Raw genomic sequence first — 22393 nt, 5'->3', positions numbered from 1 at the left:
TCTCCAGTCCATGTTCTCCAAAATACGCGGATACAAAGTATTGCGCCAACCATCCACGTATGTGAATTTAATTCGCGCGTATACTGGTGAGCAACTGCGACGCCAGTACCAGGCATTTCGACGTGCCTCACGCTGCCGTGTAGGCGTTCTTTTCAAGTGCATTAGTTTAGAGTTTGGTTCAGTCCGCTGTGAGCTGTTGTCCAGCATTAGCAGCGGATCGTTAGCGTTTTGAAGCGCGTGCATTCCAGCATTTGGAGACTGCTTATGCCGATAGCCGCGTCAAATGCATTGGCACGCATGTTTAAATGACTAATGTGTCCACTTGTTACGCGTGCACTGCTCGTATCCTTTGGCAGTGCTCGTTCTAAAAGATTCGAAGACCATCTACACTCATGCGTGTGTTCAATTTATATATGCACAGGATGGACTTGCCGGCTAGTTGGTTGAGCATTTTAGAAGAAACAGCGCAACACAAGGACGACGCAAAAACATGCCACACCACGAAGCGCTGGTGTGGTTGATGCTTTTTTTCGTCCTTGTGTTTGCGCTGTTTCTTCTTCCACGATACACGCACACCACAGGTACGCGAAAGTTTAGGAGCATAAGTGGTTAACTCTGTTTTCCCCGTTTTCTCTCAGTGTCAATGGCACAGCGCGTTGCCCGGAATTGTGCACGCTTACCCCCATATGCAGAAATGCATCATAACTTGAAGCCCATGCTTGACTTGATCTAAACGACGCAAGTCGTGAACGCACCAAAAGAAAGGCAGTGAGCGTATTGGGGCACGTTTGCACCAGGCGTCGTTTATATCAAGTCAAGCATGAGCTTTGCATTAAGATACATTTCTGAATACGGGGGCTAGACATCTGCTTCTTCCAGAAAATGTCGAAGAAACGCCCGCCAAAACCAGGCACATTCGTAAACTTAACTAGGCAATACGAAGCTCCATAGAAAAAAAGAAGAGTGGTATTAAAAGCTTTCAGTATTTTTCTTTACTCCAAAATAGTTGCGCTCTCGTGGCTTCACTGTACAGAGATAGTGCAGCGTTAGCTAGAAAGCATGAATTTCCTAACTCCATGCCAAAATAAGCTTGTAAAATTATTTAGGTGCTAGAATCCAGGGTTTGTAGCGATCCTTGAAAATCCTTTATTTCTAAAATGCCATTTTCAAGGCATTGAAAACCCTTGAATTTTTAGAAGTACTGGAAAGTCCTTAAACTTGTACACTTGGCTAGACTTAGCAGACATTGCCAAGCGCTTTTTTTCCCTTCTGTGACACTCTTTCGCATGTCACAGAAAATTGTCTCTAGAGGTAATAGAAGGAAAGCGACATCCTTAAAGTTGAAATTACAAAGGAGCTGCAGATACCAGTTTTATGCACATGGAACCGGCGACAAATGTGCTTGGAGGAGCAGAAGCAGGAAGCTCAACAGTTGAGGCATTCGAAGAGAAGCCGTGAAGAGTAAATTGAGAGCGACAGACACAATAAAAAGAAATTAGAAATGACTATTGCTTATTTGATGGTGAAAAAAGCTGAGGCAACAGATGACATCACATACACTGTCAAACAAAACAGTATTCAAAAACTGCAAATGTTGCAGGTCCAAGTAGTTAATTGTGCTATTGCAGAAAAACTTTGAGCGCTTTCTTGAAATGCTTCCTTGCGTGCGTTTAGTGGTGGGCGGTGAAAGGCAAATTAGCAGTCTTTCAAATGTTTGAAATCACTGAAATGCGATTTGTTTTGTTTTCTTTTGTTTGCATTAAAGTTAACGGTGTTCTTGAACAAGTTGTTGCCTGTCCAAACTACTACACACATTGCACGAGGTCCTTGAAGTTACTGTGTCGGGGCCTCGAAAGTCCGTGAAAACCATCGAATTTTTTTCTTCAATATTGCTACGAACCCAGTAGAACAACTGTTATGGAGTAAAAACCTTGGCTGAACAGGGGCTTATACGCAGAGCACAGGAAGACTAGAAATGCAGTAGTAGGCATGGAGGGCCCTGAAAAAAATGTGCCACATCCGCTCGTCTGCCTGATGTTTCTGCACCGACTGTCGCATTTTTAATAGAAGTGCACTTTCTGTTCTACTCCAATAAACGCAACATTACGAACTCCAGTGTGGGGCAGTCCTTCAGCCAGTGCAGAACTTTTTCTGTACATCCGAGTCAGCTCTGTCATTTTTCCAGCATTGTAGTACAAGATTTGTTAAACTGGTTTAGCAGAATATGAGCAGTATACTCTTAAATTAGCTGTTTATTTGTATGCACAAGTTCAGGTCCTCAGTTTGGTGGCATGACAAATTGCCATACCTCAATAGATACAAGAAACAATTTTATTACAGTTTAATAAAATCCAAACAGTAATAATCACAACAATATAGTGACATACATTTCTTTGGTACGTATACAGCCCATGTCTTGCCAGTGTATAAATTCAACTATACACCCCAAGTACTGTGTCCTGACCACTATTATTCACATGTGTAAAACCATCACAGCAATTCAACAAATATCACAGTAATTAGTGACATACACTTTGTAACTGCTTTACATGAGCATAATGTATACAAATGGTCCCTGTGTACCTACACATGACTAGTGCCACCCGAGTACTATTACTCACAGGTGTAAAACCAACAAAGCAGTTCTTTAAAAAATATCACAGCGCTTAGTGATGTACATGCTGTAACTCCCTTGTAGAAACTTAATACAAACACGTGAGGACACAGAAAGCTAGCAGTGGGCATACATGGGAATACCACCGCCTCAATACTAATTCACAAGTGTAAAACCAACCAAGCAGTTCTTTAAAGAATATCACAATGCTTAGTGACATACATTTTCTAACTAGCTTATATAATCTTTATACAAACATGAGAACATACACAAAGCTAGCGGTGCACCCGCATAGAAGTGCGGCCATCTGAACACGATTATTTGCAAGTGTAAGCTCAACAGAACAGTTCGTTATAGTGACCCACATTTTGTAACTGCCTTATACAAGCTTGGTGCAAGCACAAGAATGCAGAAAAATATAAATTAAAAACTTGCTCTATGCATACACAAACAGATCAACACAAATGGTAAACACCGCTTTGAAGACAAATGTGACTGTGGCAAAGCGCAGTGCTGTGCCGGTTGAAATCGCCACCCACAAAAGTATTGAGCAATGCTTAAACCACAGGCAATAAAGTGCTGAAAGACTGCGTCTCTAACGTAACTATTTTAATTCAAATTTCTTGAATATAGGGCTCGCTTGCAGATAAGGCATCTGATCCAACTGACCTGATTTTACACTTGCTACATGCAAAAAATGCACTCAGATATAACTGGTAATAATAATTATAAAAGGCATTTAAAAACTTGATAGTATGATGAAGATGCATGACTAGAAAAGTTCTGTCCCCCTCGTACTTGTTAAAAAGGTGTAAGTACGACACATGTTCTTTTTTTCCTCAATTTTTGCATTAATGGACAGCCGGGAACCTCGAACCGACACAAAAAGAAAGATACTGCTATGTTAATAGTACTATGAATAATTTTTTGTGAAAGCTTTTTTACAGACAAGTTGCAGTCTCGTTTCTGGAGGTTGAGCTGTATCTTGCAAAATAACTTGAAAAGTGGTCACATGGGAGCATGACACTATATCATAATGTTAGTTTCAGTTGACTCTCTTGCCCTACAAGTCGCTGCTGACTGTGGCCAGTGATGCAACAGCAGTGTCTGTGTGATTTTCATCACACTTCTGTCCTATGCCATTCTTACCAGAGTTGGCGGCACATAGATACCCAAATTTCGATAGTGTTGCTTTCTCAGGTGGTTGCTTCTGATTTGCTCAATATCAGTTGGCACTTCAGCTGCATCAAACTTCTTTTTTACCTCTTCAACAACAACATCAACAACGATCTTATGACACCTGTGTTGTCCTTCTAGTTGCCTACAAAGACCAGTCAATCTAGCAACAACACTGACAGTCTCTACTATCTTGTAATGGGGGAGAGGTGTGTCCCACCATGTGTTCAACATTGTTGTCACTATGTGGGCTGGCTGGGGAGGCAACAACTGTAATATGTTTGCATTTGCATATATTAAAGTGATGCTTGTACTGTGTTATAACACCTAACTTAGTCTTGCACTTGCTGCACAATAACACTGGCTCACTGTCGTGGTGAAAAGCTTTTGTATGTTGAGCAAATGAGTTGTATCCACTACAAAAAAAGTCAGTGATAGCACACATGTTGCTCTACCAGGCCTGGTGTGGTTCCTTCTGACACTGCTGCTGATGCTGACGCGCTGCTGCTTGCCTCGTACACTGTTGCAGCTGCAGTAGACATGGCAGTCTCTGTATCTATTGCTGCCGTGTCATCTGTCATGGTAACTTCCAAGTGGTATCGGGCTCACTTCTGCAACAGAGATGTTGTTTGCCCCTTGAGGGCTCTCATGATCAGGGCCAATAATTTCGTAGGCATTGTCTCCTGCATCGAAGAACCAATAAGAACAGCATGAATTAATAAACATAGCTCTAAAAAGTACGGACATCAAGACTTAACCACAAGCTTTGCACATAAGTGACCGGGCTTAATGAATAATACTTGCAGGAGGAGTTACACAATTATTTGTGTATATTACAGTAAAGCCTCATCAGAAGATATTCAAGAGGCACGGGAAACATGTCTCTTGAAACCAAAAATTTTGAGACACTGAGGAGCCCGACTAGATCACTTTATTATGCATCGTCAGTAAAGTATGTTTTGATATATCTGAAGGAATAAATGCTCAGGGTGGCTTAAAAGGCCCCTAAACCACTTCTCGACATTTTTTGAACATTTCAAGTAAACACGCGTATCAAAATCAGAATGCCGTCACGATCGACGAAGCCAAATGCCAGAGTGCGTAGCACTGCCGGAGCACCACAATATGAAGAAAATGACCCCGTGCGCCTCTCTGGACCTATCCTGCACCCCCCAGTTTGTCCTCACGTCACCAGGCTGTCTCTGATGATGTCACCAGTTTCCGGTGCTGTCGATTGGTCGAACGAAAGTGTACGACTGCCGGAAAGGCCTGCAAGCAAATACACACACTCCTTCTTCCTCGTCGCGTTGCGCGCGATGCCATTGTGGGCAGCCAATGGGGGCAAAGAACAGAAACGCCAACAGAAGGGTCTCCCTATGAGGCTCTTCAACACGAGTCACCATACAGTTCCGGGCCACCCCTCGCAGGACGACGGGCCAGCGCGGCAGCAACAGAGCTCGTTGGTGTTGGCCTGTCCCGTAACATTTGGAGGTGTACTAGGCAAGGAAAAGACGATACTGTCCATATGGCGTGTACCAGATGAAAGAGTCAAATGAGTGGGGACTACTTTTCAATAATCAAACACACGTAGCTCCACTATTACTGCACCATTTCGAAAAATTCTCGTGGCTACCTGTTCATTGCCTTATTGTGTAGAACTGCAACACCGCAACTAAATTTCAACCTCTGTGGTTTAAGGGCCCTTTATAGAAGACATTCACAGCTTTTTAGTGACTGTAGATTGTGTTAGCTTCCTTCCCAACTTCTGGAATTTAAACACTTCACTTTGCAAGCCTTGTTGCTCGCTATACCTTTGAGGTGCTCTTAGACGCTCGTCAGCTTCAACTGCCGACACTTTCTGCCCTGCACTGTCCTCGTTACCCTCCTTTTCTGGTTCATGCTAAAAGAGACATGCGCGATTGACTTGTGTAAGGATTGCGTGATCTTTACGCCCTTCGGAGCACACAAGGTGCACAAAGTGAATGTGTCTGGGTTGTGTCCCTTCGATGTAGTGAATACTTAAAAAGTCACCCTTAGTAACAAAGGTGTCTCTTGTATACAGTATTGTTAACGTGGCAAACATCGGAAAACCAACCAAACCATTTTCAGATGTCTCTTACAACCAAGTGCATCTTGTAATGAGATTCTACTGTACTGAATATTTTCAACTATGGATCATCTGCATGTACATATAGTCACAAATACATGTTGTGTGGAATGGCGAATCGGGAAACAGTTCGTACTTTTTCTTTTTGTCCCTAACATAAGCAGCTGATAACAATATGATAAAAAAGGAGGCAATGAGGCTAGAATGGAACATAATCCTTCAGCTCTAAACAGTTTTTTGGGACCACATCATTCCCTCATATGACATAAGGAAACAACTTGATTGCAGTAATGGCTGCATGTGATCTGAGTTGATTGAAACAAACTATACGTAAGGTTGTCCTGTATGTAATTTTATCAGAGTGCTTTTTAGATGTCCTGCTGGTGATCCTGGCTGCGCGATGCTTCTCATGCTTTTTGGCACGATTCCTTTTTTTCCACTCCACTTTTTTTTCAGATTTTCTCCCCTTACCCTTCCCCCTTGTGTAAAATAGCACACTTGAAGTATCAAATCTGTTGAACTAATGTGTGTATCAAACCTGTTAACATGTGTGCTTCTCTGTGGTCTGTGTTGTATTTTTGCGCTGCACAATTCAATTCAAGATGAAAGATGGAACGTCCCTGCCTTTAGTTTAATTGTGTGTGTGTGTGTGTGTGTGTGTGTGTGTGTGTGTGTGTGTGTGTGTGTGTGTGTGTGTGTGTGTGTGTGTGTGTGTGTGTGTGTGTGTGTGTGTGTGTGTGTGTGTGTGTGTGTGTGTGTGTGTGTGTGTGTGTGTGTGTGTGTGTGTGTGTGTGTGTGTGTGTGTGTGTGTGTGTGTGTGTGTGTGTGTGTGTGTGTGTGTGTGTGTGTTTGTGTGTGTGTGTGTGTGTGTGTGTGTGTGTGTGTGTGTGTGTCTCTCTCTCATGTTTTGAAATATATGTACATTCAGGAGTGCCTGCATGCCCTTCTCTCCTGCTCCAGTGACGAAAAGGAGAGCCTGTTTATGTACCATAGTAAAAAATTCAAAGGTTTTCGCTGTGCCCATTACATCCCTTATCATATGGATCTGTCACAATACAGAGTAGCAGTGGTCCATAATACTAGCCCATCCCAACATAATTATAAATTAACACATACCGACATGCTGCGAAACAGCTATTGCAAAGCCGCTGGTGAAGGCAATTTCCGCAGCACTGCAGTGGTACAGCCGAGTTCCACCTGTATAGTGACAAATCCATATGCGCGTTAGCAACTCAGTAGTTGCTGATGGTTTCATAAGCTTTACACTAGACAATAAAGTAATCTAGACAACTTTGTTGGAACAAATGCACATAATTAGGACACCACTTAAACACTAACACGATTAATTGCCCCCAATCTCTCACTCACTAAGGGATAATACTACTGAAACATCGGTGGAGAGCTCAAATTAACACAGCCCATAAAGGACAAGCGTTCTTTGAGGAAAACAGCTATAACAGCGGTTAGTTTTCTTGATCATTTTATGTGGTAGCTTTGATTTAAATGTCATGCAGTACTATAAAATACGCAGTGCCGCATTTCTAGCACCAGAAGGCGTCGTCAGGCTCATGGTACAACAGATTTTTGCACTGTTTGTCAGTGAGCCGACACATACAAAGAAAACCGAATTCACACATTCATATACAGTGTCAAGTGCACTTCTCCTTCTGAAAACGCAGCCACCAGTTCCAATGTTGCTGAAAGGAAAGGTTATATAAAGTGCCAGACTGCATGGAACTGCCACTTATGACTGTAAATGTATGGTCTGCTGATTGCAGAGGTAGTCACATGCTATTTCTAGTCTCTTTTAGAAGCATTACTAAAGAATAAATTAAAATCTATTCATAAGTCACGAATTTCATGCATCCACAGTTTGGCTAAATAACCTGTGAGAAAAAGACATGTTTACCTGGAATAGCAACCTTTTTTCCTGCTGCGAAACTTTCCTTCAAATTAATGAAATAACTTTACAGCGTCATAATGCGTTTCTCGCAACTACTTGCCGGCAGTGGCGAGTTAAGTGTTTATATCCAACTCATTGGGCGACAATACTGCCAAACACAAATGCTTCACGAACACGAGAACACGTCCCTAGCAGAGAATAGCAACCATATATGCCTCTGTGAGACATGATCGCACCTTTGTGGTGAAAATGTACATTAGAACGACATCACCATCTCATTAAAAAAAAAAGCCTCCGTACAAGGCAGCCGCCAACTGCATAATGTGAAATTGCAACTGTTGTCCACTTACTGGTGGCCTGTGTTTGAGTCACTTTTGGCAGTTGACTGGGTGCTGAGAAATGCACGTCCTGGGTTGTCCCTGCAAAACATACAGGGTTATGTCAAATGTGGAAAATATATATATGCCGGCATTTCATCAGTCGCAAAACAAACGAGTAAACTAATAAACAACTGTAAACAGAGTACACATCATAAGATAGGCTGTCAACTGCTAATGCATTACGCAAAAAACCTAATGCATAGGAAAGACTATATGTATACACACGAAGCTGACACACAATTTAATTCGCTCTAGGTTTTTCCGTGCAGTATATTCAAATTATTATGTCTCGTGGTTAGAGCAAAATTAGTGTAAATTACGAACTAAATTATCTACCCTGGAAACTTTTCTTCAATATGCACCTGTGCGCGCTTCGAACGAGTAGCGTTGTAAAATTTACGTACATGGCATTTAACATAGTTACTGAACACGGATTTCCTTTGCCCTGTGTCGTGTACAGTGAGCTACATATATCTGCCCCCCCCCCCTTTTTTGTACTAGCCATACTGCGTGCCACTGCACCTATACGCACGTCAATAAACCGCACGACACAGAAATAAAAAAAGCGCCAATCACCCATGCCTGCATGTTGTAGTGGGCCTAACCTAACCAAGCATGGGCTGTTGCTTTTTATAGTAAACACAGGCACCGTGCTCATTGCAAGTATGTATCATGTCGCTAAGCAAATATGCATTTTCATTGTACCACTATTTTTTTATCACATGGATATATCTGTTGAGAGGCAAGACAAAAAGCAGTCACTTCTCAGAACTAATCAGCTTTCTTAAAACACATTTTTAACTTTTCAATGACACTTGCTGCAATGTGTTTGTCTCCAGAGAGCATACTTCATTTGACTTTCCAATCAGAGACATTACATAAATATACCATGTTAAGATGACTGCCTGGAGCACGTGAGAATTTTCATCTTCGTGTAACATACTGTATCGATTTTGTTGACATTTGGTCAAATGGTACACCCAATATACCCACATACTAGTTTTCTTGTCCAAATAACATGCCAATGTATTTTGATTTTTTGGCATTGGCTCCTCTGCACTACGTGAAGTCGCGCTGCACTGGCTCTTTCACATCCCCGTGTCCTTGCAGCTGCCTTCTTGCGTTATATAAAGCGGGTGCCTGAAAAATATCGTATGCAAAAGTCAACACAAGGGCATGGTGCAAAACAACATCAAGACAGTCAAGGCCATGGCAATAAAAAAGTCTTAGCTCTCAGTCTTCCTAGTGAAATGCATGCAAAACATCCAAATGACTGCAACAGTCAACTGCTAAACTAACTTCAATTTTTAGATTTAAGCAAAAAAACAAATAAACCACAGTTCATCCTTGTTTTTCATGAATGTTAGAATACTCCTGCTAATGAATAGAATATTGGTCATTTTCGGACGTCATAGGTCTGTCATGAGTCTGGTGTATCGCAAACACCACTTGTGACACATCCTAAGCACGTGCCCAGTGTGCCCCCCCCTCCCCCCCCCCCGCACCATCCCTGGTTGTGCCACTGCTGAAGCCATAATTTGAGGATTATAGCTGCAAACATGATGCTCAGTAGGGATGAAAATATTGTCCTTCAGCTCAATGGATATATGGATGTGCCTATAAAAAAGGGCAACAAGGCTTGTTATGGCAAGCATACCCACATTTCAATACTAACAAGTTCACTGCGGCCTGCATCTAAGCTTACTAAAAGGCATGAACTTATTTTCATGCATGAAGTGCGCAGTGGAGTTCATTTTTGACAGACCCGACTACTGCTGCAGTTTGAAATCTAGCATTTTAGATTCTTGTAGGCATTTAAAAGTTGCAGTTAAACCGCAGTTATTAGTTTATTACACCAACCTATTGTTCTGTGTACGACAGACTGGTAACACGGAATTAAAGCAACATTTTATTTTGATATTTTATTTCTCTACTAAAAATATTCAAGCGATAAACACATCTTGATCTGCCATGCTATAGCAAAATGCACACATTACGCTTGTAACCCCCAGAGGAAGGCTGATTTAGCTGTTCATATGACATAACTCTGACACGCCAACTCATATTAGCAAATGCACAGGCATGTCCAAAACAATAAGCGTATGGAAAGCGCCCCTGCAATTGTAATTCCACACAGCAGCCGTTATATTCGATGCCGATGCGTAACTAGCTGCTCGACAATTCACCGAGTTCGTAGACCATAAGCATCCTTTCAGTTTCGCACCGTGCACGAAAACCGCAACAGGAGACAAAACCAGACCAATAATCACACCATTTCAACATGAGCAAAAACAGTTCAGTCTTAGGGATAAACACTGTGAGAGCGATTTAGTGCGCGACGGCGACGAGCGACGGCTTCGAGCGACAAAACGGGCCGTCGCTTGAACAGATGACTCGGTTCTGGAAATCTAGAAATCGTCGCTCGTCGCCCAGAAGTGCTATGAGCGACTAGCCAATAGCGCGAAGCCGGAACTGGATGTACATACATCGCTCAAATACTACCGATTGTCGCGCGGAACGAGCAAATGATTCAATTTTTATACGTGCAAGGATAAGAACGTACTGCAAGACCTCCGGAAATATTTTATGCTACTTTTTATAGTAAAATACATCAACGTAAATTACTAAAGCACGCGTCACGCGTGACTGCAACCCTCATGCCGGCAACACCGGGGAGGCGTCGCTCAAAATCGTCGCTCGCACGGAGTACGACTTGTAGGCGACGAGCGAACGCGACAGCCATCTCCGTCGCGTCGCTTGTAGCTGCCGCGCGCTAGATCGCTTATATGGGGTTTATACTTTTTTCAGCATAAAACATGGATTCCTCATGCGTTTTCAGTAAGTTCAAGATAACGCGCCCAACTGACCTCTTGCAGCATGCAGCTGAATGCCTGCGGCAAAGTTTCTAACTAGCACTGGTGCTGCACGTAACTTCAGTGGTCGCAGATTCCCTCTGCGCGAGACACCGTCAAGCGCGCGGTTTATTTATAAAAAAAAGCATGCTGCCAGCAAAATGACGCCTTCTGTTATGTGATTCCTTAGTTCAACAGCGTTCCGTACACAGTAGACTGCCAAACTGAATAAATTCAAACACACAAAACGCACGCTAATCACGCTCCGCATAGGCTCGGAATCACGGGCTGGTGAACTAACCATTTTAGGCGTCCTCTCGCCTGGCGTCTTATTGAACATACCATAGCTCTGGCAGCGTTTGCGATTTTTAAAGCTCTTACAGACAACGGCAAAGTGACAAAATCACATGCAGTTATCGCGACGACTGGCTTTTTAGATTGACATCGAGAGACAGCGCGTACGCCTAGTCCTTTGTCAATCGCGTCGGCTAAGCGCAGCGACGACTTCCTGGCGATAGCATAACATACGGAGAATGTGCACCTCAGTTAGAATTCACTTACCGTGGAGGATTTGTTGTTATATCCAAGGCATGACGAACGACTGTCGTGTTTTCGTGGCGACGCGAGATGGCCGACACACGATCTCCCTCGGCTGGCCTTTGCTCGCTGGACGGATCAGCTTTCTCCAGGGCTGTGTTGTTCCGCGATCTTGAGCGCGCGCGCGCGCGGTGGAGCCACTCCGAGTGAAAAAGTAGAGCGCTCGCTACGCGTTCCTTTGAACTGCGGCGGCCTGTTCTCTTAGAAGCAAAACGATGTGTTCTTTGCTCAGCGTGCATGAATGATACATTGCCATGTTCGGGGCCAGCCACCTAAGGTTGAAGCAGAAGATTACGCTACGTTTTGTTTTCTATTGCCGCAAGAGTCTCTCTTTTCTATTGTCGCAAGAGTCTTTTCACTCCCTCTCTCTGAAGGGGAGAGTGAAAAGCGCATTTCACTCTCTCCTTGGTGACAGAGTGAACAATGCATTTCACTCTCCTCGACATTTTGCGAGAGTAAAACGACGCTTTGAAGAGTGAACCGGCAGTTTCACTCCTGCGATACCCTTCCTAGTTTTTAGAGTGTAGATTATCTTGTATGGTGAGGTTGCATGCTTTTCGCGGCCAAGAAGCTTATTGATAATGCTCCACAAGGTTTCAGGATGTTTACCAGTGGCGTTTGCAAACAGATGCTCATGATAAGCATTCTTAGCGCGTATAAGTTCCGTATTTAGTTTGTTTCTCTGCTATTTAAACAGTGTCAGCGTTTCAGGCGAGCGTGTTGTAAGAAATCTATGGTACAGTTTATCTTTGTGTTTTATCGTTTTAAAAAGCTCCTGTGTAATCGAGGGTTTTCTTATTTTTTTGGATTGCTTAATCTTTTTGAAAGGAAAATGTGTGCTGTACATTTGTATAAACGCTGACATAAACTTGGAATACGCGACATTTACATCACTTATTTCGTATAGGAAAGACCAGTGATAATTGCAAACTGTGCGTTTAAAAAGATCCATATTTCTATAAGTTATATCTTGTATAGTAAACACATTTGACTCTGAACAAGTTTTTCTCACATTGACACGATATGTCATAAACACAGGACAATGATCACTGAAGTCCGACGTTACTGTTCCAGTATGCTCTACGACAGTGTCAATATTCGTGATAAGAATGTCAAGACATGTAGACGAGGACAACGTAACACGAGTTGGTGTGCTAATTAGGTTTACAAATCCTGCACAGCTGTCTATTAGTGAAATCCAGTGTAGCAGCAGTATTTCCAAGAAAATTTATGTTAGTGTCTCCCCCGCAGACAAGTCGAAATTCGTTAGCAGATACATATTCCAGTAAATTATCAAACAAATTTAGAAAGCCAAAAATATTTCCATTTGGCGGGCGATATACGACCGAAATTATATAGGACTAATGTTTAAGCGTTAAAATTTCATAGTCCTTTGTTGTTTTACAAAATGCTGATACTTCTTCACAGTTCCACCCCGACGAGACATAGATTGCTACACGCCCTCCTCGCCTATCAGTTCGATTGAAAACGCAATCAGCATAGCCATCAATGTACAGCAGAGCACTGCTGTCATGATACCATGTTTCGGTTAGCATAATGATATCGAACTTGAAAGAAAACAGATTTAAAACATTACTAATAATTTCTTGTTTGTTGACTGCTGATCGAGCATTCAAGTGTAGAACGGAAATGCTAGAGTTAGATTGTAATTGTAAACGATGGGGTAAGATGAAATCGAGATATTCAATGGCAATTTTTAGTGAGCGTTTCGAGTCACGTCAGCAACAGCAGACGTAATCCTAGCAAGATCACGTTCTTTCGATATTTGCACAGCATCAGATGTATCACTTTCCCTTGCATAGATTTTCCCTTTGCTGGTCCACACAGATTTCCATTCATGCTCATATTTCCTTTTCACTTCCATGCCAAGTAGCCTCTTTAGCGCTTGGCACAAATGTTCGTTCACGTAAACGGGGCATGTAGTGACTATTTTAGGCTTATAGCGCAGCTCAGGAAGAGCAAAAAAGGAAGAAGGTAGGGGTAATCAAAGGGAACGGAAAACAGAGTGAGCGCTAACTTCCAACTGATGCTTTATTTCGTGACACAAGGCTACTTATACACTCGGCAAACCGTATGACATCAAGAGATAACAGAGAAGCCAAGCAACAAAACCGATAGTAACCAAGTGGTAACATATTCAGACAGCCTGTGGCTGCAGTCGGAGATACGCCAATTCATTGCTTGATAATGATAATGAAGGTGAGCTTACACATGCATGGCCCAGACCAATGATAGCCTTTGCTTCGATGATTTCTCTTGTGAGCTGATTACGACTGCGACCAAGAATGACGCATTCCTCTAAGACAGGTTCGCAACCACACGTTTTGCAATGCTGCGCAAGAAACCCCCCAGCTGTAATACAATTCTTGGCATTGTAACCGTGTTCGCGCAGCCTGTTACAATGCCACCGGTTACAATGCCAAGAATTGTATTACAGCTGGGGGGTTTCTTGCGCAGCATTGCAAAACGTGTGGTTGCGAACCTGTCTTAGAGGAATGCGTCATTCTTGGTCGCAGTCGTAATCAGCTCACAAGAGAAATCATCGAAGCAAAGGCTATCATTGGTCTGGGCCATGCATGTGTAAGCTCACCTTCATTACCATTATCAAGCAATGAATTGGCGTATCTCCGACTGCAGCCACAGGCTGTCTGAATATGTTACCACTTGGTTACTATCGGTTTTGTTGCTTGGTTTCTCTGTTATCTCTTGATGTCATACGGTTTGCCGAGTGTATAAGTAGCCTTGTGTCACGTACTAAACCATCAGTTGGAAGTTAGCGCTCACTCTGTTTTCCGTTCCCTTTGATTACCCCTACCTTCTTCCTTTTTTGCTCTTCCTGAGCTGCGCTACAAGCCTAAAATAGTCATGACATACCAACTCGCCCAAACTGCCACGCTTTTGGGGCATGTAGATTCCAATCGTAGGTCTCTGTTTGTGACTCTTCTCTTCTTTGCTTTTTTCAAGGTGGCGTCACGTTTAGCTCGAGATTTAGACTGAGCGACAATGTTTGTTTTATCCGCGTTGCGTGTTGGAACACGGTGACAACATTCAACGTCAGATGAACTGATTCGCTCAAGGACTGCAGTGCCTATATCAGACAAAATAGTAGCACGGTCCTCATTTTCTTTCTTTACAACGCCCTCTTATTTCCAGATTAGCGTTTCGTGAGTACTGCTCTGAATGCGTGAGTCGCCTTTCAAGTTCACCTGCTTTTTTTTTTCCAGAGCAGCACATTTAGTGCGCAGTTCGTAATTTTCCTTTGCCTGACTTGAATTCTTTGAGACCTCAGAAAGGAGCTTTTGTCTCATTTCCTCGATTGACTCATGCAAAAAATCAATACTTCTACTCATTTGGCGTTGCTCATTGCGCACCTCCCGGATCTCGTTCCTAAGGTCACGTTCTGCCGAGATATTCCCTGGAGCTGATGATAGGCACCACGCCTCCTGGTGGTAGCCAGTCCAAAAGCTACGTCTTCCGTGCTTTCGTTGACCACGGCGATGTACGTGACGAAGACCGCTTCTTTCCAAAACGTCGGAATACAGCTCCAGCAGAAATGGCGATCTGTAGTAAGAACAAGCAGTAACCTTTACTTGAGCGCCAAGCAGCGTGGTCAACTCTGCCAAGTGGAAGGACGGGAGGCTGGTAGTCTGCTTTTACAGCAAAAGCGGTATCGCAAGATGCCGAGATATTCCCTGGAGCTGAAGATAGGCACCACTCCTCCTGGTGGTAGCCAGTCTAAAAGCTACGTCTTCCGTGCTTTCGCTGACCACGGCGATGCACGTGACGAAGACCGCTTCTTTCCAAAACGTCGGAATACAGCTCCAGCAGAAACGGCGATCTGTAGTAAGAACAAGCAGTAACCTTTACTTGAGCGCCAAGCAGCGTGGTCACCACTGCCAAGTGGAAGGACGGGAGGCTGGTAGTCTGCTTTTACAGCAAAAGCGGTATCGCAAGATGCCGAGATATTCCCTGGAGCTGATGATAGGCACCACGCCTCCTGGTGGTAGCCAGTCCAAAAGCTACGTCTTCCGTGCTTTCGCTGACCACGGCGATGCACGTGACGAAGACCGCTTCCTTCCAAAACGTCGGAATACAGCTCCAGCAGAAACGGCGATCTGTAGTAAGAACAAGCAGTAACCTTTAGTTGAGCGCCAAGCAGCGTGGTCACCACTGCCAAGTGGTGACGACGCTGTGACAATCCCTGGTTGATACTGGAGCAACCGTAACCGTGGTAAATCAGGAACTTGTTCAACCCAGCGAGGTGTGTGAAGGAAGAATAGTTAGTGTTCAAAGCTATGCTGGAACAACTAGAAGGTTGCAGCACTGGACAGAAGTAGAAGTAGAAGTTGGATTTGGTGGAGATCACGTGAAGATAGATGCCCTTGTCAAGCAAGGTGTTGACTTTGTGTTTATTTTATTTAGACCTGATATGAAGTGATTGAAGACGAAGTGACCATTCACGGATCATTTAAGCGTAATTTGTGTGGAATTGAAAATTCCCATCGAAGAGTTAGAAATGCTGATGGGATACTGACAAATTTTCCCGAATTTATTTGTGTTGAGACGAACCCGCCACCAGCAGATGTCCCGATGCATAATTCATTGCTCAATACGTGCTCCATAAAAGTGTTTGAGCCTGAACGAAACCCACGAATTCACGCAATATCACCGCGCGACTGGCCCCTCGAGACACTTCACGTGTATTGGAGGGCTCCTTTAACGCTCGGGAAAGCACTTTTATGTAGCACGTATTGAGCAGCAGAAAGCTGCATCGCGAGTTTCTCATGTTGCACTACAATTTTCATGTTGCTCTGAAATTTTCGCATTGACAATTTTCATGCAACTATATTATTTGGGAAGAAATTTGAATAATTGATAATAAATATATAACCGGGCGAAAGGCCAAAAATAATCTGAGCATCTCCAAGCGGGAGGAAGAAAAGGAAGCCTGAAGGAGCGGACGCACCTTACGTCGGCTCCACATTTCATGAATGCTTTTGTAGCGCAAATGGCCAAGACATCCGCAACAGAACACCAAGGGACTCGGCTCGTTCCCAGGAACAAGTATATACCGAAAACCAAGTAGCATTTGGTTTGCTAAGGCCTAAGGGCTAGATGTTCCAACGTCAGCCATTTTCTCCGCACTGCGATTTAAATGTCGCAGTGATAATATTTGTTGCCGGTAGCGTTTCGATGCTCTTGTCATATGCCGCTTAAGATGCTGTAACCTAGTAATTTCGCGTGCTTTGGAAAAAAGTCGAGTGTAAATTGCGGGCAAGTTGAATGCATATCCCTAGGGAGCACATCGCGAATTTCTACATTTAGTGAGCCAAGTAATGTTTGCGCAAGTAATATCATGGTGTATGAAACCTGGGCCAATGATCGCCAAAAAATATTTCTGTATCGGAGATGGCCAGGCACTCAGACATCAGCATCAAATGGGTAGAACTCTCGCTTCCGGGTATAATACAGCATTTCCAACGCATTTCCTGAGTTCTAAGCACAAACGTATTGCCTCTCGTTCTAATAAAACTAGTTGTCGAGGTTTGTATGGCGGTACACCTGAGAATAAAACACACCAAACACCAAACGTAGTTTTATTCACCATCAAAATTATTTTCGCCGCTTACTTGACCTTCGACTACTCAACTTGCGCAAAATGCCCACTGTACAAAGCTGTTTTTCTCGCAATATAAGGAACATGCGGCCGTCATCTAAAAGATTCGTTATAGATAGCTGCAAGGTACATGACTCTAGTTGTGGCATATCTGCAAGATGTAACTTAAGCGATATGTATACTGGATCCTTAAAGAGAAAAACAAGAATAGCACACTTATTAGCATTCAGGCATCCAAGTAAGCTATCCAGCTAGCCTTCCAGTTCCCTTAGATATGACTGCAGAACTTCGTAAGGGAAGTAAATATCACTAGCCATAGCAAAATAAAGCACGGTCGTCGGCATAAGCGTAGGGACGAACACGTGGGTGGAGGAGGATTTCGCTCAGTAACATGTTGCAGAATTCCGGTGAAAGATCCAATCCCTGAGGCACACCTCTTGTTTGGTTGTGTTTACGAAAAGAAAAGCGGCTTTAAAAGCAATAGAATTCCCTCCCTCTTAAAAAATCATTAACCAATGCTACAAAATAACCTTGAAAGTCTTGTCGCTAAAACCGCCTCATTAAAATTGTATGGTCAATACCGTCATAGGCTTTAGATATATCTGAGATAAATAAGCCACATGCTGTTATTTTGTGTCGGGCGATGGTAAAACGAGGTTCAAGGTCTACATGGGCGTGTCATATTGAATAACCAGGTCTAAATCCATTTTGCCAGGGATTCAACAACTGATTTACATTAACACACTGCATCATATTTTATTTCTCTAATATTTCAGCAATGCCTACATACTTGGCGCCAACCGGAAAATTGGAAATCCGCGTTAGTAATACCGGCATTTAAACCTGGTGACACTGCAGACCCTAATAGTTACAGGCCTGTATCACTGACATCCACAAATTGCCTTCTCCTGAATAACCGACGTGCCTTTCGTCAAAATCGCTTGTGCCAGACGTAGCTACATGAACCTGTAACAGATATTAATACTTCTTTGAACAAATTGATTTCGTACAGACACCAGTTTTATTGATTTCTGTAAAGCTTTCGACCGAGTACGTCATAATTGACTAAAATGAAAGTTAGAAACATACAGCTTGACTACAACACGACCCGATCAATTAAGAAGTTCCTGATAAACAGATTTCGAGTAAACAGTTTAAACAACTGGTTTTCGAACCGCACAGGCGTCAGTTCGGGAGTTAGAGGTCCGTCCTTGGTCCACTGCTATCTTTAATTTGCATCAGTGACCTCGCAACTAATATTATTTCACAAATACGTCTCTTCGCAGATGACTGCGTCTTCTATAATTAAATAAGCTGCCCTGCCGACATCTCTGTGCTGCAGTCTAATTTAACAGAACTAACTGACTGGCGTGACACATGCTTGACGGAAATTAACATAGCGAAAACTAAACACGTAAGATTTGCTTCGATTAGTCGACTTACCTCCGACCAGCATACTATGCGTGGCATTACTGTTGACTCAGTATGTTGAAGGAAGTACTTGGGTGTACTGTTTACCACTAATTTAAGCGGGAATGCTCACATTGAACACATTACCACAAATACACCTTGTCAGGCCCTCTTTCGAATATGCTCCATAATTTGAAACCCCCATCACTCTAATCTCACGAATCTACTCAAATCAGTCCAAAATAAAGTGAAGCGTTTCATCTTACCTTCCTACTGTCTATATAAAATGTGTCCACCTTAATGAAATCACTCAATCACCCTTCTCTTGACATGCACCGGAAATTCTCATGGTTGTCATTCTTCTAGAGTCTTTACCATAGCAACACTGCAGTTGCTCGAGCCCATATCCTTCCTGCTCCCCACATTTCAACTCCAGCAGACCATGTTCATACAGTAAAACCTATATTTTCCAGAACTAACGCTTATGAAAATTTAGCTCTAGTTTTACTTATTGCCGATTGGAACTCGCTACCTTCAAACATTGTCTCGCTTACAAAATCAGCATCATTTCATGCAGCACTGCTAACCTTCTTAGAGTGAATCAACCTGTATGTACCCACATATGCTTGAATATTTACATAAACATTGTTTACATGTGCTTGGCATTGCATAGCAATCATTTCGTTTCATATGATACGTATTTCTGTAGGTTCATTACCTAAATCATCATTCGATTGTATTTCTAAACTCTTGTACTGATGGGTACTAGTCGTCTCCATCGCATTTTACGTTCATATGCGCTTTTCGCGCTACCAAATATTGTATAAACCGTTTTTGTTTTCTTTCTTTCTTTTCTTTCTGTTTTGTTTGTTTCTTTTCTAAGTTTCGATAATTTTTTTTATTGTTCCTAATGTCTTCCTATATTATTTGCGTTGTCCCATTGTACTTACGCTTGACCTTTTTCATCCCGCCCTATGTATTTTTCATCCCCCCTAACCTAACGGGCCTTAAGAGTACTTATATGAATAAATAAAAATAAATGAAAAATGTCCGCCTGATTTCTTTAAGCAGCACTTCAACCTGAGTACATGAGCGTTGTTGCACTTCGCTCCGATCGTAACTGCGACCCCGAGCTGCGCTCTGCGGTGCTATAGTCACCGCGTCGGGTAACAGAAAACGTCTGCCGACGCTAAGTAGCTGCGCAAATTTAGTGTGAGCGCTAGTTTCAGACAGCTGGATAGGTTTTGATTGAACTTTCTTTGTACATTTACTTGGAATATTTTTCACAATAAACAGACGCACAAAGTTAACAAGTTCGTAACTCTACATCAAAACCGATATGGTGCTTAAAAGGCGTGTGCGCGCTCGGTGAGCAGCTCAATGCAGCCGTATACAACCCACGCACGGTGGGTGGGAGGAGGGGGGAGGACGGGGGAGGGGCAGGTGTTACGCAGATGTCTACCTATATGGAGCACTCAAAGCGGACAAATATTGTATAGGTATAAGTTAGCTGTCCAAATGAACTTATTCCATGTTTACAAGGGTTCTAAAAAACTCACATTCGCTAAAGCAGTATCTTTCAGAGCCGAGTATACTGAATGTATTTTGTTAGTTTTAGACGTGTTATTAGGAGCACTTTACAATATAGTGATATCGTTTTTATAGCTATGTCACCGAGTTCTCAAATGTATATTTTGCAATTTTCGATACTTTCTCTAAAGACTGTGACGGCAAAAAAAAAAAATCATCATCTGCTTCCAGCACTCAGTAGATTTGTCATTTTATTTTAAACCCAACATACTTCATTGAAATACATGCTGTGATTGCAGAGGAAAGCGATTTCGCCATTTCCGTGTATCTCTAATGGAGCTTTTGAGCTAACGCAACAAGCGTTGTGAATTTCAGAGCGGGCGCTGTACTCGAGCACATTTCTGCAGTTTCTCCGTGCTAACGGCGCCGCGGGCGCCGCGACTGGCTGAGGTGGAAGGAGGATCACATTGCAGTTTTCTACCTTCCCCCATGCCGGACGTGCCTGGATGAATGATGACGCCTCGAACTATCTAGTGACCGAATGCCTTGAGAGAGAGCGTTGCGTGAGCTCGCCCTCGCTCTGCCTTCCGCTCTTAGCATTCCTTCCTCGCCTTCCTCTGCACCCTTTCAGGTCTTTCACGGCGGGAAGCGGCGGTCGTCGCTGGGTTAAGCCAGTTGGGGCCTTTATTTTTAATTTGGAACATCGCCGAGCATGCTCTGCATTTTAACGCGATAGCATTAAGGGCCCCGTGCCGCAGAAAATTCGGCCGACGTCGTACGTCCACCGTAGACCATCGTTCCAGCAAAAATAATTCCGTAGTGCGCATATCTAACAACGCAGGCCCTTCATGTAGCGCAAAGGAGTTGGTGAACTAATAGAATTTCTCAAAGTAAAATACGCAGCAAAATCGTAAAGTACGTCTCACAACCTACACCCATGATAGTGTCGGATAGTAAACTGAATATACGAGAAAACATAAATCTGTTAGGCGTAAACTCGAACACAAACCCGTATTCCAGCGTTTCAAGAATTCATAAACGGCCATCCCCTTTTAGATTTGCGCGCACTGGCACGGGCCAATACCAAAGGCCATGAAGAGACGCGCCCGGTTCCTTGCAACACCTCAAGATGGCGCTCGCCTCCGGCGCATCACAACCCAAGCAAGAGTCCGCGTTTCTACCAGAAAGCTCGCCTTCGTGCGTGGCTTTCGCCGCCAGCGTTTCTCGGTAAACGTTACGGTTCGATTAGATGCAGTTGCCGGAAGCGCGAGAAGCAGTCGGGGATCCTTGAATGCTATCGCGTTCCACTCTTAATGGCGAACCTTAAGCGTCCTCCAAATTTTTGTGGTAGCAGTGGTTAACCAACCACCTTTGTTGACCCTTGAAGTACTAACTGTCACATCTTTCACTCGCAAAGTGGATCCTGTCTCGTCGGTGCCAGCGTTTCGCTGACAAAAAGAGTGGGTGCACGAAAGCGCCTTATTTATTTATTTATTTATTTATTTATTTATTTATTTATTTATTTATTTATTTATTTATTTATTTCAAGTGACTGTCAACCGTTTCACAGGGTTGTTACACGAGTGGGTAAAGAGGGAGAAAAAATTTACACATAAGGGGGGGGGGCAGTTAGAATGATAGTACTTGTCAGAGACAAATTTGCTAAACAAGTCCAAAATAAGAAGAAAGAAATATGAGTACAACAGTAAGTATGAATACGAATATTGGCAAGCATGCCAATTGAAAAACGATATCATCATTTGGAGAATACAAACAAATACAAGCAAATCAGGCTGATGAGTACGTATTAAGTGAGTTATGCAACAGTACAAGGAAATCATCAATTCTTCGCTATTCGAATACAAGTCGGTCAGGAGTATTGTATTCCCGAATGCATCTAGGGAGAAAAGAATACTATGTGCTGTTGTTGCACGAATATTCTAGGAGAGTGAGATCATGTATAGGATGTAGGTGGCTTCGATTTCTTAGTCTCGACATATCTTGTGTGGTCTATCTTAAAATAGTTGTGCAGTACCATATATGAGAACTTCAGGCGGTGAATTTTAGCTCGACTTTGGAGAGAGGGCAAACCTGGACGGCGTAGCAAATCTGTCCATGGAATCAAGGCGTTGATAGAAGTTAAAAATAAATCTAATCGCTTTGCACTGCACATTTTCAAGCATGCT

The 22393-nt window shown here is 43.0% G+C and overlaps 1 long non-coding RNA gene across 1 annotated transcript; it reads right to left on the bottom strand.

Moving 5' to 3' along the window:
- Positions 1-2318: 2318 nt before the first annotated feature.
- LOC129381859 (uncharacterized) lies at positions 2319-9143 on the bottom strand. Its single transcript, XR_008609983.2, has 3 exons — positions 8151-9143; positions 7014-7094; positions 2319-4473 (listed from the first exon to the last, which is right to left on the bottom strand). It is a non-coding gene; the product is annotated as an uncharacterized lncRNA (long non-coding RNA).
- Positions 9144-22393: the final 13250 nt, after the last annotated feature.

Source organism: Dermacentor andersoni, chromosome 10, assembly GCF_023375885.2.
Source record: "Dermacentor andersoni chromosome 10, qqDerAnde1_hic_scaffold, whole genome shotgun sequence".
Taxonomy (NCBI): domain Eukaryota; kingdom Metazoa; phylum Arthropoda; class Arachnida; order Ixodida; family Ixodidae; genus Dermacentor; species Dermacentor andersoni.
This window is presented reverse-complemented; position numbering and strand designations above follow the sequence as displayed.